Source organism: Nicotiana tomentosiformis, chromosome 2 (assembly GCF_000390325.3).
Source record: "Nicotiana tomentosiformis chromosome 2, ASM39032v3, whole genome shotgun sequence".
NCBI classification, from domain to species: domain Eukaryota; kingdom Viridiplantae; phylum Streptophyta; class Magnoliopsida; order Solanales; family Solanaceae; genus Nicotiana; species Nicotiana tomentosiformis.
Window position 1 is genome coordinate 42,059,404 of NC_090813.1, and position 18,850 is coordinate 42,078,253.

Consider the following 18,850-nt stretch of genomic DNA (forward strand, 5'->3'; position numbering starts at 1 on the left):
ACTAGTACAACTGGTAGGTTCCTATGGATAAACGTGGCAAAACCCTAGCCATTTTATCATGACTTTTCTACGATATTTTACGACAAATTTTCGATTCCTTGAATGATACTTCTCAACCGTGTCTCCTAGACCGGAAGTAGAAGAGAACATTTGTAATAGTACAATAATTAACGGGATGCTAACTTCTTTTATTTTTTAATTTTGTGGACTTAAAAGGTAATTAATAAAATTGAGAAAGCTCTATCAAAATTGTGTTGGAATTAGCCCCTCTGCCAATTTCAGGAAAAAAAGGTATTTTTTAAATAAATAAAAAGTTTATGCAAATACGTAGAAATTTTTCTTGGATAATTGTAATTTTTATGGAGATTTTTGAATCGCTATTTTAACAAACTAAGAGCTTTAATTTTAAAAGCACTCTAAAACTAATTCATAGATTTTAGGGAAAATATGCATATATTTAACTAAAACTAGTACTACAGGTTTTGAATTTTCTCGACGAAATCTAGGAAGAAAAAAAAAAGGAAAAGTAAACGCCACCCAAATTTAAATTAGTAATAATGTATTCCTGTTGTTTCAGGATAAGTAAACGCCACCTAATTTTAAATTCGTAATACTGTATTCCAGTTGTCTCTCAATATTATTCTGTCAAGTTTGGCCGAAATGAGAAATGGATCTTTATATCTGTTCAGTAGTAAGAGTCAACAGAACATGTCGACGCGTTCTCCTGTGATTGGTTAATGTGGCGGTGTCTTGTAGCCGTCTTTAACATTGCACTGTGTTAATTACTTAATTTGATGAAAAAGCTCTTCTATTTATTACAGCTAGTTTTTCTTTCCTTCCAACCCATACTAGTTATAATGGATCATTATAATGAAGTAACTAAATAAATCCAAATGCCTTTTCCTTATAATGTATTGAAGTGAGGGCAACAGCTTCTTTAAAAAAAAATTCTGTCAAAGAATTAGAAGCAAACTTGAATAGTGATCCAATAGTCTAATTAAGTAGGATATTTTCTCTTTTTATCTCAAAATGGGAGTTTGAGCTATAGTATTTCTCAAGAATTTTCGTAAGCGATACAATATTCAAATAAGTGAACAAATAAATAAATTACTGCAAAGACAAACGATGTCACTTTTTATATTTATATCTAATATTTTTATTTTATTTATTATTTATACATATATTACAAAAAAAATTCGACTCACCGCTTCAAGCAAGTGCCTACGCCCTGAGTATTACCGGTATAATACTTAAAACGGCAAAGGGTCAAATATACCATGTACTTTTGAAAATGGTCTAAGAATACCCCTCGTTATACTATTGGGCTATATATACCCTTTCCGTCATACTTTGGAATAAATATACCCTTATTTTGGATGGAGTGCCACGTGTCAGCACCAGATGAAAACGACCCATTTCTTTTTTTTACCCGATTCATTTTAAAAAACCCATCACCCGGCCCGTTTTAAAATTCAGTTTTGTTAAAGCATATATTTTGTAAAAACTGAAAAAAAAAAATTATATTTTTAAGTCTTTTTAGTTTTTTTAAAGTATTCTTTTTGTAAAAACTGAAAAAAATATATATTTTTTTAAAATGCTTTAAAAACTGAAAAATATATATTCTGTATAAATTGGAAAAAAAAATTACAAAATATATATTTTTAAGTTTTTTCAGTTTTTTTAAAGTATTGTTTTTGTAAAAACTGAAAAAAGAATATTTTTTTAAAAAACTGGAAAAAAAAAGACTCTCCTAAAGCAGTGGACTACATATGCATTAGTTTTAAAAAAATAAAAATATTTTGCAAAATCTTTTTTTTCCAGTTTTTACAAAAATAAATACTTTATAAAACTGAAAAAACTGAAAAATATATATTTTGCAAATTTCTTTTTTTCTAGTTTTTACAGAATATATATTTTTCAGTTTTTAAAGTATTTTTTTAAAAAATATTTTTTTTTCAGTTTTTACAAAAACAATACTTTAAAAAAACTGAAAAGACATAAAAATATATATTTTGCAAATTCTATTTTTTTCAGTTTTTACAAAAACAAATTCTATTTTTTACAAAATATATGCTTTTAAAAAACTAAATTTTAAAACGGGTCGGGTGGTGGGTTTTTTAAAACGGATTGGGTAAAAAAAAAATGGATCGTTTTCATCTGGTGGTGACACGTGGCACTCCATCCAAAATAAGAGTATATTTATTGTAAAGTATGACGGGAAGGGTATATATAGCCTAATAATATAACGAGGGGTATTCTTAGACCATTTTCGAAAGTACATGAATATATTTGACCCTTTGCCGTACTTAAAATTGAAAAGCAAAAAAAGTAGAGTGGGTGCATGTAATGTTGGAAATGACACTTCCTAAGAAATTATACAGCAAATTAAGGAAGTTTACTTTATAAGTATAGTATGTACAGTAGTGGTTTGTGTGTTTAGTTGACTTATACCGGTTCTATTGGCGAACAAATTCTGTGATACTAGGTTGATGAAAAGTTGGAAACAGCTGTCCGAAACTAGATAGCAACTCGAGAATAATATCCGAACTCTCCAAGTGTAAACAAATATCGGATGACTACCTATGAGGAAACTAATTAATTAGGTAAATGCTTTACTTTCGTGATAGGTACTAGAGGAAACGAGATTGCAACTCGAGAAAGGAATGATACAGGTGCTAACAAGAAAAGTGGATTGAAAACTGTTTACCGAAAAAACGGATAACAATTAAATTTATACGCAGTTTTAAGGATACGTGATATAACTTGGCACAAATTGAATATATATATATATATATATATATATATATATATATATATATATATTGAAATTGACTTTGAAAGAAATGAATGCAAACCAAATGAATCGAATAGCCTTGGCCCTCGAGTTCGATCACCCTCAAACCAAGTGAAGATTCAACTGATATAAGAATAAAGTAACAAGATATTGAAAGCTAGAAGAAGGCAATATATTACTTTGTATTGTGTAAATGTAATCTGTCTTACAAATGATCAGACCCTCTTTATATAGAAGGGGAATCCTACTCTTGATACAATTCTAAATACAGTAAGGAATCTCATGATAGGCTAATTAATCAGCCTCTTCTTGATACGTGCCGAGATTTCCGTCGTGATCCTCGCCCGATTACGAATATTTTGTCTTTCCGTTATTTGGCTCGGTAAGCTTCCCTCGGTCTCGCTCTATCTCTATCTTGCTGGGTCTCGATCTTGATCGGTCTATGGTTCACGAGCTCAGCAACCTAACTTCGCACCATGGTTAGATATAACACGAGGTTGAACCTTAGCCTGTCATTTTCAAGTCTTGATTAGTCATACGAAGGGCAAGCCCGGTTTTGACCATATACAGATAGTCCCCTCGTTTCTCGGAAAGAAGATGACGAGAAACGATATGAATTTTCGAGCTCCGTCTCGATGGGTAATGACATAAGCGACGAACATCACTGATTCACCCGATCATGACGTAAGCAATAACTCGAAACGTCCCGTCGATCCAGTTATCAAGGTATTAAATGTCTGTTAGTCGTTGGTCGGCCACTACTGGTTCTGAACCGTCACCAGCAAGCCATAAGTACCCTAGCTTTTTCTCATTCAAACTTTTACGTTCAAAGCTCTTCCTACTCTTGCTTTTTCTTCAAAAATCCCTTTGCTTTACAACCTTTGCACCCAAATTTCTTGAATTCTCATCAATCTGCATACTATCTTAATTCTCTTTTCTCCTGTTCTTCAATGGCGAAAACTTCTAAGACCGTACCGCAAAAAGGAGGTTGCTTCTTCATCATGGCCCGACGGCGGTGAGGCTGCGACAGAACCTCATCCTGAGAAATTCGTTCCGGCAGGGTGCCCGACTGTTACTGATTTTAGGGTCGGAAAGACCTCCTTGGTACCGGGCCGATGTGAGCCGGTCTCGAGGTACATATACACAGTCACCGAAGATCTCCTCATTGGGGTTAAACAGGACTGCAACTGGGTCAATAAGCATGTGGTGGTTCCTTCGCCCGAGGAATCGATCACTGCCCACGTGGAGGGGTTTCTAAATATTTACACTTACCCCTTCATGTTGGGTCCCTTAGATCCCATCATCATTGCCTTTTGCAAGAGGTATGATATGACCCTCGGCCAGATCCACCACTCCTTCTCCAGAATAGTGATTCTCCTCTAATTTTTTGTAAGCAAAATCGAGGGATGTCCCTTTACCCTCGACCTCCTTATGCGCCTCTACAGTCCCCGACTCTATCGAGGGAGGCTGATCAAGCTTGCTCGCCAAGCCAGTAAGGCTTCGTTCTCGAGCATATATGAAGCTCGGGACCGTGGTTGGATGGGCCATTTTGTTCGAGTAAGGACTTCGAATCGTATCCCTATTGAAGACATGCCATTTCCCGAGAAATGGAACATGAAACGTAAGTAGTACTTCGCTTTGAAGGTTTAATCTCGTTGCTTTTCTTCTTATTTCTTTCTTCATTGATGTTTTTTGGCGTCGCAGCTGTGGCCCAGATGCCGAACCCAATTTCGGAACTTAAGGAATGGGTCGAAGGCCTTATGTTACAGAGGCCGTACTCAGAGCGTGCTTGGATGGAGTTATCGAAGGGTCAATGGGAGGCCCGCAATCATAGTAAGTTTCTTTCTTATAACGGTGATCGTTTGGGCTTCTTCTCGAGCTTACTCATCGTTTTTCCTTTGTAGGCCTCGGGAAGGATGTTGCAATGAGGCCCACATCTGGTGACGAAGAAGTTCTTCCCCACCCACTTGCTCCGAAGCAGGCCAAAGAGAAGAAGAGGGAAGGGGCTCCGATTTCCCCGGGCTCGGAAAAGAAGAGACCGGGGAGGAGGTCTCGCAAGACCGGGGGGACACCGGTGCTATGTCTTCGGACTCAATCCGCCGATTAAAGGATGATTCCGAAGAAGAAGAGGAAGATAATTCCAAACTGGTGGCCCGCGTGCGGGCCCGTGTCATCGTAAAAGAAGTTCTCGAACCGGAGAGCGCTGAAGTTGAAACATCCCGACATGAGGAGGTCGGTGAGAGAGCTCTAGCGGAAGTTTTCGAGCCAGAAAGAGTCGAGCCCATTCCACCATAAGCTAGGCGGTTGAGAGAGAGACCATGGACGATGGTTCTCGAGCTGCGAAAAGTGCCCCAATAGACAAACTTGGATTGGTCGACATCAGCGGGTCTCCTCAGATTTCGGATGCCATGATCCGTGAGGCCGGTATGTTGAGTCCTAAGGGGGTGACTCATATACATGGCTTCTTGGATGGGGTTGAGTCCAGTTCCTTGGAAGATGTCACCGGGCTCGATGATCTGCCGGTACCAAGGAAGGAACTGTCGTCAGGTGCCACCGGGTCTTCATCGGGCCCAAAACTGGTGGATCAATTCCCGACCCCAAATATTAATCCTGACCAAAGACGGTCAATAGCTTTTTCTATCCCGGAGGACGCCCTGGTTTTCTTTGCCCCCGTGAGGGTCGCTAGTTACCTTCGTTGTTTGGTGACCGAAGAAGATCGGGTAAATTCGCGTGTCTTTTCTTTCTCATATATTCTAACTTTTAAAGTTGTAAATAACCATAACATCTTCCCTTATTCTTGTAGGCTTCGGTGCTGCATCACGAGGCTTTCTTTCGATATCGGGAGGAATTAACTCATCATGAAGCCGAGGTCCGGGACCTTACTCAAAATAGTGACACTTCCAAGCTTCTCAGTAACAGCTCGGGGCGAGCATGTCGAGATGGCCGAGCAGGTATTTCGAGTGCTTCACGATATTGAAGATGAATTGGAGATAGTAACTAACTATCCGATCCTGCAGGTCCGGCAGAGGCTCGAACAGATCAGCGAGCTTCAGAAATAAGTAGATATTATATAAGCCGAGGCTGAAGAATTCAAGAAGAATATGGACATTTTAGCCTCGAAAAAGGAAACCATCCAAGCACAACTGGAGTTGGCCGAGACCAAGCTCCAAGCCACAAAGGGAAGGCCTCGGTGCAGGTCGAGAAAATCAAGGAGCTTCAATCTCAGTTGGACTTGGTTGTTTCTGATAAGGCAAACTTAGCTAATGAACTCGTAGTGGCCAGATCTGAGGTAGTTGTGGCCAACACCAAAGCTGATGCTAAAGTGGCCCAATTTAAGGTTGATGTCGAGGCCATCCAGGTAAAGGCCAAGAGCATGGTGGATCATGCAAAATGGCAAGCTCGAAGGGAAGCCCTCGAGGGAGTTCATGCTCAGGGCTTCGATATTATGGCCGAAATCGAGAATGCCAAAGCAGAGGAAACCAGGTCCCGGAAGCTGGCCTTTCCTGAGGAAGACTCCGACAACTTAAGCGAGTCCGAAGACGGGGAAGATCCCGAGGATGGAGATGCTACCCCCTATGAAGTCCAGGCCACTTAGGCCTTTATATTTTTTCTTTCTTTTGCATCTTTTTTGAGGCCGTTTTGGGTGTTGTAAATTTTTGTATTAGGCTGATCTGGCCTTTGTAAAAATTCTTATATATATATATATATATATATAAGGCTTTTCTTCCCCTTTCGGCTCTCAAATGTTTCCTTTGCTTTATTACTTGTATTCACAAAGGTCGAAATGCCTTAGCATGAAACAATGAGGTTGTGTTCGAGGGTTCGAACAAATCTTGCTTTTATTGCCTTTCTAGGTTAAAGCATTGTTGGGGTTCGATGTTGCCGAAGATTTTTCACCAAAAATATCTTAAGTTTATGACTTTGCCGAGGGTAGCTTTTAGAACTGGTTGTGAAAAAGTTTCTCTTTCTTGAAGGCCTATTTTTTATTACGGGTTTCAGACGTCTCTGAGCCGTGTTAAATTGGCCGTAGCCTTTAAGTGCGGGAACTGCCCATTGGGCTTATTTTCCCGAGTCATCCGGGCTTGCCCGAGATAACAGCCCCCGAGTGGGATAGCCGTGGCCTTTAGAAATCGGGGAGTTACCTAATAGGTCTTTTGCCCCCGGGGCCCGTTGACTTGGGCTGTTTGAGTTGGATGGCAATCCCCGAGTGAGGGGGTGGTCGTTCGCATTCTGGTTATGTATTACCCTTGGGCTTGTTATTTTCGGAAGTACTAAGCTCTTTAAGGGGATGTAAAGAGGAAAAATTTTAAAACATAAGATGATTGCAAGGAAAGTACTTCTCTTTATTCTCGATCGAAACAATCATACATGCATACATGTTTTATGCCAGGGCTGAAGCAATCTGCATGGGCACGATTCGTTTTGACCGTTTGGCCCTTACAATAAATCCTATATATCGAGACCCTCCCTTTATGAAGTAGTTTCCTTGCTAGAGATGATATTCGAAGACAATGCATATCCGAGGGTAGCCCCCCAGTATTCGAGGTTGATTGCAAAGGAAACTCGGCTATTGTTGAATTGATCTTCGGTGCCGATTCGTAATCGGGCTTGATTCTAAGTTATCACGATTCATTGTTGCCTCATTAAAAACCTCGCCAAAAAACTCATTTGGGACAAAACCGGTCTAAGAAAAAAAGAGTGCAACACGTGCTTTCAGACCTAAAGACTTCGTGTCGTTCGCCGAAAAATCCATCGTCGTGTTTTGTTGACCACCTGCAAGTGTTAGTCTGAAATAAAAGGGAAATGAAAAGGGGTCATACCTTAGCAGTAATACCGTTTTAGGTGAGATATTTTCCAATTGCTCGGTAGTTGTTCTTCATTTATCGTTCCGAGCTTGTAGGACCCTTTTCCGGTGACCTCGAGAATTTAGTACGGTCCTTTCCAATTCGAACCCAATTTCCCTTCATTCGGATTTCGGGTGTTGAGGGTGACTTTCCTTAGCACTAAGTCCCCGACGTTAAAATATCGAAGATTGGCTCTTTGATTGTAGTATCTCTCGATCCGTTGCTTTTGGGCGGCCAGTCGGACGAGGGTGGCTTCACACCTTTCATCCAATAGTTCTAGACTCGTATTCATGGGCTCGTCATTTGATTCTTTTGTTGCATATCGGAACCTGATACTCGGCTCTCCGACTTCGACCGGTATTAGAGCTTCGACGCCATAAACTAATGAGAAGGGCTCGGTACTGGACTTCGAGGTTGTGCGGTATGCCTAAAGAACTTCGGGCAGAATTTCCTTCCACTTTCCTTTGGCATCGGTTAGCCTCTTCTTAAGATTTTGGATGATGGTTTTGTTGGTCGATTCGGCTTGTCCGTTCCCTCTAGGATGATAAAGTGTTTATAGGATTCTTTTGATCTTATGATCTTCGAGAAATTTGGTTACTTTACTGCCGATGAACTGTTTTACGTTATCACACACAATTTCGGATGGCATCTCGAATCGACATATGATGTGATCCCAAATGAAGTCGATGACTTCCTTCTCCCTAACTTTCTCGAAGGCTTGTGCTTCAACCCACTTAGAAAAATAGTCATTCATAAATAAAATAAATTGAGCTTTACCTGGTGCCCATGGAAGAGGGCCAACGATGTCCATTCCCCACTTCATGAATGGCCATGGTGACAAGACCGAATGGAGTAGCTCCCCGGGTTGGTGAATCATCGGTGCATGTCTTTGGAATTTGTCACATTTTCGAACAAACTCTTTCGCATCTTTCTCTATGTCGATCCAGTAATAGCTGACTCTGATTACCTTTTGAACCAATGATTCGGCATCAGATTGATTTTCGCAAGTTCCCTCGTGAACTTCCTTAGAACATACTCGGTGTCTCCCGGTCCTAGACATATCGCTAGTGGACCATCAAACATTCTTCTGAACAAGTTCCTTCTTCGGACAAGGTGAATCGTGTTGCCTTCGTGCGCAAGGCGCTCGATTCTTTTGGATCTGAGGGAAGCTTTCTGTTTTCAAATACTCTATGTATTTATTTCTCCAATCCCAGGTCAAGCTTGTAGAGTTTATCTAGGCGTGGCCTTCTTTGACTACTGACCTCATGAGTTGCACGACGACCCCCGAATTGAGCTCGTTATCCTCGACCGATGACTCTAAGTTTGCGAGGGCATCGGCCTCACTATTCTGATCTCAAGGCACATGTTGCAAAGTCCACTCCTTAAATCAGAGTAAAGTTACTTGTAACTTATTTAGGTATCTGTGCATTCGTTCTTCCCTGACCTCGAAGGTTCCGTTAACCTGATTCACCACGAGGAGGGAGTCCCATTTGGCTTTGATCACCTCCGCTCCCAAGCCTTTGGCTAGGTCTAGACCTGCAATCATGGCCTCATATTCGGCCTCGTTGTTAGTTAATTTCACAATTCTAATAGATTGTCTAACCATGTTGCATGTGGGTGGTTTTAGTACGATGCCGAGTCTGGACCCGTTTGCATTCGAAGCAGCATCCGTAAAGAGGGTCCAGATTCCCGAGGACGTACCCGAGTTTACCAACAGCTCTCTTTCAACCTCGGGTACTAGGGCCGGCGTGAAGTCAGCCACAAAGTCTGCCAAAATTTGAGACTTAATGGTTTTTCGGGGTTGATATTCGATATCATACCCGCTAATTTCTATGGCCCATTTGGCCAACCTCCCCGAAAGCTATAGTTTATGCATAATATTTCAAAGTGGATAAGTTATTACAACACATATAGGGTGACATTGAAAGTATGGTTTTAGTTTCCTAGAGGCGCTTATCAAAGCGAGCGCCAACTTTTCTAGGTGGGGATACTTAGTTTCGGCCTCACCTAAGGTTCGGGTAACGTAATAAATTGGAAATTGCGTACCTTGTTCTTCCCGGACTAGGACTCCACTTACCACTATCTCTGATACTGCCAAATATAAGTATAGTTGTTCGTCTTACCTCGGTGTGTGAAGCAGCGGCGGGATCGATAAGTAACGTTTAAGCTCTTCCAAGGCCTGCTGGCATTCCGGGGTCCATGTGAAGTTATTTTTCTTCTTCAGCAACGAGAAAAATTGATGGCTCTTATCGGAGGACCTCGAGATGAATCGTCCCAGGGCGGCTATGCGCCCGGTTAACCTCTGCACGGCCTTTACGTTTTCTACTACCGTGATGTTCTCTATAACTTTGATCTTGTCGGGGTTGATCTCGATTCCTCGGTTGGATACCATGAATCTGATAAATTTGCTTGACCCGACCTCGAACACGCATTTTTCCGGGTTCATCTTCATGCTGTATTTTCTCAATATACTGAAGGTTTTCTGCAAATGCTTCAAATGTTCCTCTGCTCACAGGGACTTAACTAACATATCATCAATGTACATTTCCATAGATTTCCCTATTTGTTCTTCGAATATCCGATTTACTAGGCGTTGGTACGTCACACCAGCATTTTTTTAATCCAAATGGCATTACGTTATAGCAGTAGGTTCCATATTTAGTGATGAACAAGGTCTTCTCCTGATCATCCGAGTTCATTTGTACTTGGTTGTACTCGGAATAGGCATCGAGAAAATTGAGGATCTCGTGGCCAGTCATGGCATCGATCATGCGATCAATATTAGGCAAAGGGAAAGAATATTTGGGGCATGCTTTATTTAGATCTTTGTAATCTACACACATTCTAAGTTTATTTCCTTTTTTAGGTACTACCACTACATTTGCTAACCATTCTAGGTATTTTACTTCCCGGATGGACCTTATTTTAAGAAGCTTGGTTACCTCGTCTTTGATGAAGGCATGCTTGATCTCAGACTGGGGTCTTCTTTTCTGCTTCACCGGATGGAACTTTGGGTCCAAGCTTAGTTTATGGGTGGTGATTTCCGGTGGGATACCTGTCACATAGAGATGGGACCAAGAGAAATAATCTATGTTAGCTATAAGAAATTGAATAAGTTTTTTTCCTGAGCTCGCGAGTTAACCCCGTGCCCAGGTATACCTTTCATTCGGGCAGATGTTCGATTAGTATGACTCGCTCCAGCTCTTCGACCGTTGATTTGGTGGCGTCGGAGTCATCGGGGATTATAAAGGATCGAGGGACCCCATAATCATCATCTTTGTCAGTCCCCTGTTTCTCTAGTTAGGTCGAGGCCGGCGTCTGTGGTTGCTATTTGGCCTCCTGTTTTCCCTTCGAATTTGACCCTTTCATCGATGAGAGTGCCGATACCGGAATCACTTCGTCAACGGCAAACATTTACTTTGCGGTGGGTTACTCCCCGTAGACTATTTGGATTCCCTCTGGATGTCGGGAATTTTAGAACCTAGTGAAGGGTCGAGGGCACTGCCCTCATGTTGTGGATCCATGGTCTCCCGAACAGGGCGTTGTACCTCATGTCGCCCTCGATCACATAGAACTTCATCTCCTGGATGGTCCCGGCCATGTTTACTAGCAAAGTTATCTCGTTCTTAGTAGTTTCACATGCCATGTTGAATCCGTTTAGCACTCGGGCCGCGGGCACAACTTGATCCTGTAGGCCGAGTTGTGCTACAACCCTCGATCGAATGATGTTGGCCGAACTACCTAGATCAATTAACACACATTTAACTTGAGTCTTATTCATGAGTACAGATATTACCAGTGCATCGTTATGGGGCTGCATGATCCCTTCTACGTCCTCGTCGTTGAAGGACAAGGTTCCTTCTGGCATGTAATCCCGAGTTCGCTTCTCCCTTGTGATCGACACCTTGGTGCGTTTTAACACTTGTTCTTGGGGAATATCGACCCCTCCGAAAATCATGTGAATAACCTGTTGCGGTTCTTCTAGCTCGTTTTGTCTGTTGGACTCTCTATTTCTGAAATGATTCTTGGATCGATCACTTAAAAACTCCCGAAGGTGCCCGTCGTTGAATAACCGGGCTATTTCTTCTCGCAACTGTCTGCAATCTTCCGTTACGTGGCCATGGTTTCACGACCCAATTCTCCCTTTGTAAGATGTTGTGATGGCACCTAGTCTCTACGACTAGGTAAGCCTAACAAAGATGCGAAAATAACAAAAATGGAAATAAAACTCAACAACTAACTGTAACAGATAACTAAATAACTGATATCAATGCCGCTTGGCATTTACAACAACCAACACTCTAATAATACACAATATTCCCAAAACCCGAAACATCATAAGTCACAAGTTACGGGAGGAAAACTAGTATCTCTATACACCAGAGTCTAATAAAAGTAGTAAGGAAGGTAAATGACATAAGAGGGAAATGGAGGGGGACTCCGAGGTCTGCGGACGCGGCAGATATACCTTGAAGTCTCCGTACAGCAGCAAGCACTCTCAGCTAGTAGCGGGGCTGCTAAGAAGTACCTAGATCTGCACACAAAATATGTGCAGAAGAGTAGCATGAGTACACCACAACAGTACCAAATAAGTGCCAAGCCTAACCTCGGTAGAGTAGTGACGAGGTCAGGTCCGGGCCCTACTGGTATATAATAATAAAGCAGATGCTATAATAAAAATAAAGTAAAACGGAAAAGACAACATCAAGTATTTACGACGCAATAAAGACACCGCACAATGATATAGCAATAGGGGCGCTACCGAGATACCGTCTCGTAGTCCCAAAAGTAAATATACAGGGAGAACTCCCGAGGTACTGCCTCGTAGTCTCAAAAGTAAATATGCAGGGAGAATTCCTGAGGAACCGCCTCGTAGTCTCAAAAGTTAATGTGCAGGGAGAACTCCCGAGGAACCGCCTCGTAATTTCAAAAGCAAAAGTGCATGGAGAACTACCGAGGAACCGCCTCGTAGTCTCAAAAGTAAATGTGGAGGGAGAACTCTCGAGGAATCACCTCGTAGCCTCAAAAGTAAACACAGCTCAAACCGATAAATACCATAGTTAACAGTAAGATTTCTACAGTTATACTGATAAAGAACAAGGAAAGATAGGAAATCAACTAGGTATGCTTCACGGAGTTCAAATAAGCAATTAAAGCAAGTAGACATGCGATATTAGACTAAACAGGATCGCTACACATGTTGGAATAGCTCAATTAAGAATGAAAAACACACTAATACTCATCTAAACTGTATAACTTAAATTAAAGGAAAAACATATTACTACTCAGTAAAAAAAATTGGGTTTTACAACAAATAGCCGGTATACATAGTCGTCACCTTACGTACACGGCGCTCACATATCACAATAGTACCAAATGCTAAGGGGATTTCCCCCACACAAGGTTAGGCAAGCCACTTACCTCGAACCAAGATCAATCAATCCGTAACAATGCTCTTTCTATGAATATCCGACTCCGAATGGCCTAAATATAGCCAAAATCAATTACATATCATAAATATAACTACAAGGAACTAATCTAGCTAATGAAATCAAAGCTAAAGTAAGAAATTGGAAAATCGCCCTAAAAAGCCTCCCCGAGCCCACGTCTCGAAATCGGGTAAAAGTCACAAAATATGAACACACATTCACTCACGAGTCTAACCATACAATAATTACTCGAATCCGGCCTCAAATCACCTTCCAAAACTTGAAATTTTAGTCTATGAAGTTTCTGCCATTTTTCCCAAATTTCCAACTCAAATCCCTAATTAGATGATGAAAATAGTAATAGATTCATGAAATATAGTCCAATCCGAGTTAGAACTACTTACCCCAACAATCTCCTTGAAGAAAACTCGAAAAATTGCCTCACACCGAGCTCTCAAACTCCCAAAATTGAAATGGGTAACCAACCCTCGAATTCCTCTTTTCTGCCCAGTAAACTCGCTTCTGCGAGCCTTCAACCGCACCTGCGGGAAATCCACCGCAAGTGCAAAAATCACTAAAGGGGGTTGGGACTGCATCTGCGGTAAGGGGGCCGCACCTGCATGTGCGCGCCTGCGGAGCACTGTCCGCTTTTGAGGTCATTCACCGCTCTTGCGGTTCCTATAATGCATATGCGGGCATCACATATGCAGAAATTCCCTCGCACCTGCGATCCCTGGCCACGCCTCCAATCTCCTCTTCTGCACTTTGTGCACCGCACGTGCGATCCGCACCTGTGGTCTCCCCGTCGCAGGTATGAAGACACGAGATGCCTGAAGACTTCAGCAACAACACCAATCCAACTTTTGATCCGTTAAGCACCCGAAACTCACCCGAGGCCCCCGGGACCTCAACCAAACATATCGACCAATCCTAAAATACCATACGAACATAGTCGAGCCCTCAAACCACATCAAACAATGCTAAAATCATGAATTATCCTCCGATTCAAACTTAAAGAACTTGAAACTTCCAAATCCGACAACCGATGCCGAAACTAACCAAACTACATCCGATTGACCCCAAATTTTGCACACAGGCCATATTCAACCCTACGGACCTACTCCAACTTCGAGAATTGGAATCCGAACCCGATATCAAAAAGTTCACTGCCCGTCAAAATCTCCAAAAACTTAGACTTTCGCCATTTCAAGCCTAAATGAGCTACAGACCTCCAAAATATTATCCGGACACCCCCTAAGTCCGGAGTCACCCAACAGAGCTAACAGAATCGACAGAACCCCATTCCGAAGTCGTTTTCACACAGTTCTGACTTCGGTCAAAATTCAAAGACTTAAGCTTCCGTTTTAGGGACTAAGTGTCCCAACTCACTCTACAACAAAAAACAAGACCTCCCAGCAAGTAACATAAGAAGAAAATATACGGGAAAATCAGTTAATAGGAGACCGGGGCTATTACTCTCAAAATGATCGGTCGGGTCGTTACATCCTCCCCCTCTTAAAACAATCGTTCGTCCTCGAACGAGCATAAATACATACCTGAATTGGTGAAAAGATGAGGGTAAGAGCTGCGCATATCCAGCTCGGTCTCCCAAGTCTCCTCCTCGACCGGCTGACCCCTCCACTGAACCTTTATTGAAGCAATGTTCTTTGACCTTAGCTTTTTGACATGCGTGTCCAAAATAGCCACTGGCTCCTCAACATAAGATAGGTCCTTGTCCAACTGGACTGAGCTAGAATCCAATACATGAGCCGGATCACCGTGATACTTCCGGAGCATAGAAATGTAGAATACCGGATGAACCCCTGCAAGGCTGGGAGGAAAGGCAATCTCATAAGCAACCTCCCCAACACGCCGCAATACCTCAAAAGGACCAATGTACCTCTGGCTCAGCTTGCCCTTCTTTCCGAACCTCATAACTCCCTTCATAGGCGATACCCGAAGCAAGACCCGCACTCCAACCCTGAATGCTACATTGCGAGCCTTCTGGTCCGTATAACTCTTCTATCTAGACTAGGATGTGCGAAGTCAATCCTGAATCACCTTCACCTTATCCAGGGCATCCTGGACCAAGTTTTTACCCAATAATCGGGCCTCGCCCGGCTCGAACCAACCCACTGGGGACCGACACCGCCTACCATACAGAGCCTCATACGGTGCCATTTGGATGCTCGACTAATAATTGTTGTTGTAGGAAAACTCCGCAAGTGGCAAGAAGTGATCCCACGAGCCTCCAAACTCTACCAACAACCCACTGGGGACATAGTGCACTCGGACTGTTCGTTCGTCTGAGAGTGAAATGCTGTGCTCAGCTCCACTCTATTGCCCAAATCATGTTGTCTCTAGAACCGTGATGTAAACTGCATTCCCCAGTCAGAGATAATAGATACCAGTACGCCATGAAGCCTGACGATCTCACAGATGTAGATTCGAGCCAGCTGCTCGGAAGAATATGTAGTCATCACAGGAATGAAATGTCAGCCTATCCACAATCACCCAAACCGCATCACACCTCCGCTAAGTCCGTGGGAGTCCAACAACAAAATCCATAGTGATCCGCTCCCATTTCCACTCCGGAATCTCTAACTTTTGAAGGAACCCACCCGGTCACTGATGCTCATACTTCACCTGCTGTCAATTTAGGCACCGAGACACATACTCCACTATGTACTTCTTCATTCTCCTCCACCAGTAATGCTGCCTCAAGTCCTGATACATCTTCGTAGAACCCGGATGAATGGAGTACCACGAGCTATGAGCCTCCTGAAGAACCAACTCACACAAACCATCTACATTAGGAACACATAGCCTGCCCTGCATCCTCAATGCACCATCATCCCCAGTAGTGACCTCCTTAGCATCACCGTGTTGGACCGTGTCCTTAAGGACAAACAGAAGGGGGTCATCATATTGACGCTCCCTGATACGATCATAAAGAGAAGATCGAGAGACCACACAAGCCAATACTCGACTCGGCTCTGAAATATCCAATCTCACAAACTAGTTGGCTAAGGCCTGGACATCCAACGCTAATGGCCTCTCTACTGCTGGTAGATATGCTAAACTCCCCAAACTCTCTGCCCGATGACTCAAAGCATCGGCCACCACATTGGCCTTTCCTGGATGGTACAAAATGGTGACATCATAATCCTTAAGCAGCTCTAACTACCTCCTCTGACGCAAATTAAGATCCTTTTGCTTGAACAAATGCTGCAAACTCTGGTGATCGGTGTAAATCTCACAAGGGACACCGTACAAGTAGTGCCGCCAATTCTTCAAGGCATGAACAATAGCTGCTAACTCAAGGTCGTGGACATGATAGTTCTTTTCATGCACCTTCATTTGTCTGGACGCGTAGGCAATCACCTTATCGTCCTGCATCAACACCGTACCGAGACTAATCCGCGATGCATAATAATATACAATATATGACCCCGAACCTGTAGGCAATATCAATACTGGGGCTGTAGTCAAAGCTGTCTTGAGATTCTAAAAGATCTCCTCACACTCCTCTGTCCAGCTGAGCGGAGCACCCTTCTGGGTCAGCCTAGTCATAGGTGCTGCAATAGATGAGAATCCCTCTACAAAACGACGGTAATACCCCGCCAAACCAAGAAAACTCTGGATCTCTGTAGCTGATGACGGTCTAGGCCAACTCTGCACTGCTTCCACCTTCTTCGGATCCACCTGGATCCCATCACTCGATATTACATGGCCCAAGAATGCCATTGAGTCTAGCCAAAACTCACACTTTGAAAATTTTGCATATAACTTCTTTTCTCTCAAGGTCTGAAGCGCACTCCTCAGGTGTTGCTCATGATCCTCCCGAGTTCGGGAGTACACCAGAATGTCGTCAATAAACACAATGATGAATAAGTCAAGATAAGGCCGGACCACATTGTGCATCAAGTTCATAAAAGTTGTTGGGGCATTGGTCAGCCCAAAAGACATCACAAGAAACTCATAGTGACCATACTAAGTCCTGAAAGCAGTCTTCGGGATATCTGGCTCCCGAAAATAGCCTGAACGTAAGTCAATCTTGGAAAACACTCTGGCACCCTGTAACTGATCAAATAAGTTATCAATACGAGGCAAGGGATACCTGTTCTTCACTGTAACTTTGTTCAACTGGCGCTAATCAATACACATCCGCATAGAACCATCCTTCTTCTTCACAAATAAGACAGGAGCACCCCAAGGTGACACACTAGGCCGAATGAAGCCCTTTTCAAGCAACTCCTATAACTTCTCCTTCAACTCCTTCAATTCAGGAGGATCCATACGATATGGAGGAATAGAGATGGGCTGAGTTCCCCGCAATAAATCAATGCCAAAATTAATATCTCTGTCGGATGGCATGCTCGGAAGATCAGCTGGAAACACATCTGGAAAGTCCCTCACTACTGGGACTGACTCAACTGTAGGGGTATCAATACTGACATCTCTCACATAAGCTAGATACGCATCACACCCCTTCTCAACCATTCGTTGAGCTTTAAGAAATGAAATAACTCTGCTGGGAGTATACTCTAACGTACCTCTCCACTCTAATCGCGGTAAACCTGGCATAGCTAGTGTCACGGTCTTAGCGTGAATATAATGTCGGTTTATAAAAATAACCTTATAATATTAAGCATAATAACTCACAATAAAAGGACATAACCAAAATTCTAGACATTTGTAATCCTATTAGTTTTAGGACATAATACTACAAGTTAGGAATCCTACATAATTACCTTTAGGAATCCTATTAGTATAATTAATTTAGAACATAGACATATAGTATTGCATGTTAGCATGTAAACCTAATACCTTTAGGAACACGTTAGGTTTCCTATTAATATAATTACTTTTGGGATAGAGACATATGTTTAGTCATATAATCTTATTAGTTATAGGATATTCTTCTTAAAAAATTTTATTACTAATTTAATTTGAAAACGTATTATAATGTGCTATTACTGATTTAATTTGAGAATGTATTATATTGTCCAAATTTATTTAGAAAAAGGAGAGCTTATATTATTATAAAAGCACGAATACAATATTGATATACCAAAATAGTCCTAATATATTAAATAGAAGAACTCGTAGTGAAAGAGCATAACTAAAATAACATATTTTTTTGGACTACAAGACTTTTTATGTTAATTTTTTAATATTTAATAATTTAAAATTAATAAATTTTGTCTATTAAATTCTTATTAAAAATTTATAGGAAGGCTTAATAAAATTAATTTCATAAGAATCCTCCATATTGACAAAACATTACCACCCCATAATATCCAATACTAAGAGAAAATAAATATAATATTAAATAGACTGCATAAAGCGTTGAAATTGAGAAAAAATATCCCCATATTATATTTTTTTATTATTATATTTGAACTATTTTCCTACTCAAATAATATATTTTTCAATCAATCTTTTGTGTAATATTGAAAAATATACCCAGTTATTAAACAACAACTAAGAAAATATTTCAAAATATAAATGTGTGAGAAATAGAAAGAAAAATGGTTGGTAAGAGTCAATACCACTAATGATTCTGCACACATAAAGATCTAAAAGTGAAATGTCAGATCGATCTTTTTACTCTTTGAAAAGAAATATTATGGTAGATAAAATTATAATTAAGATTAAATCTTCAAAACAAGAGATGAACTAATATTAAGAATCTGAATCAACATAACATAAATTATTTTTTGTGTTAAGACCAAATAATTAAATCTTTCAATTAATTATTTAGCAAGAGAATACAATTC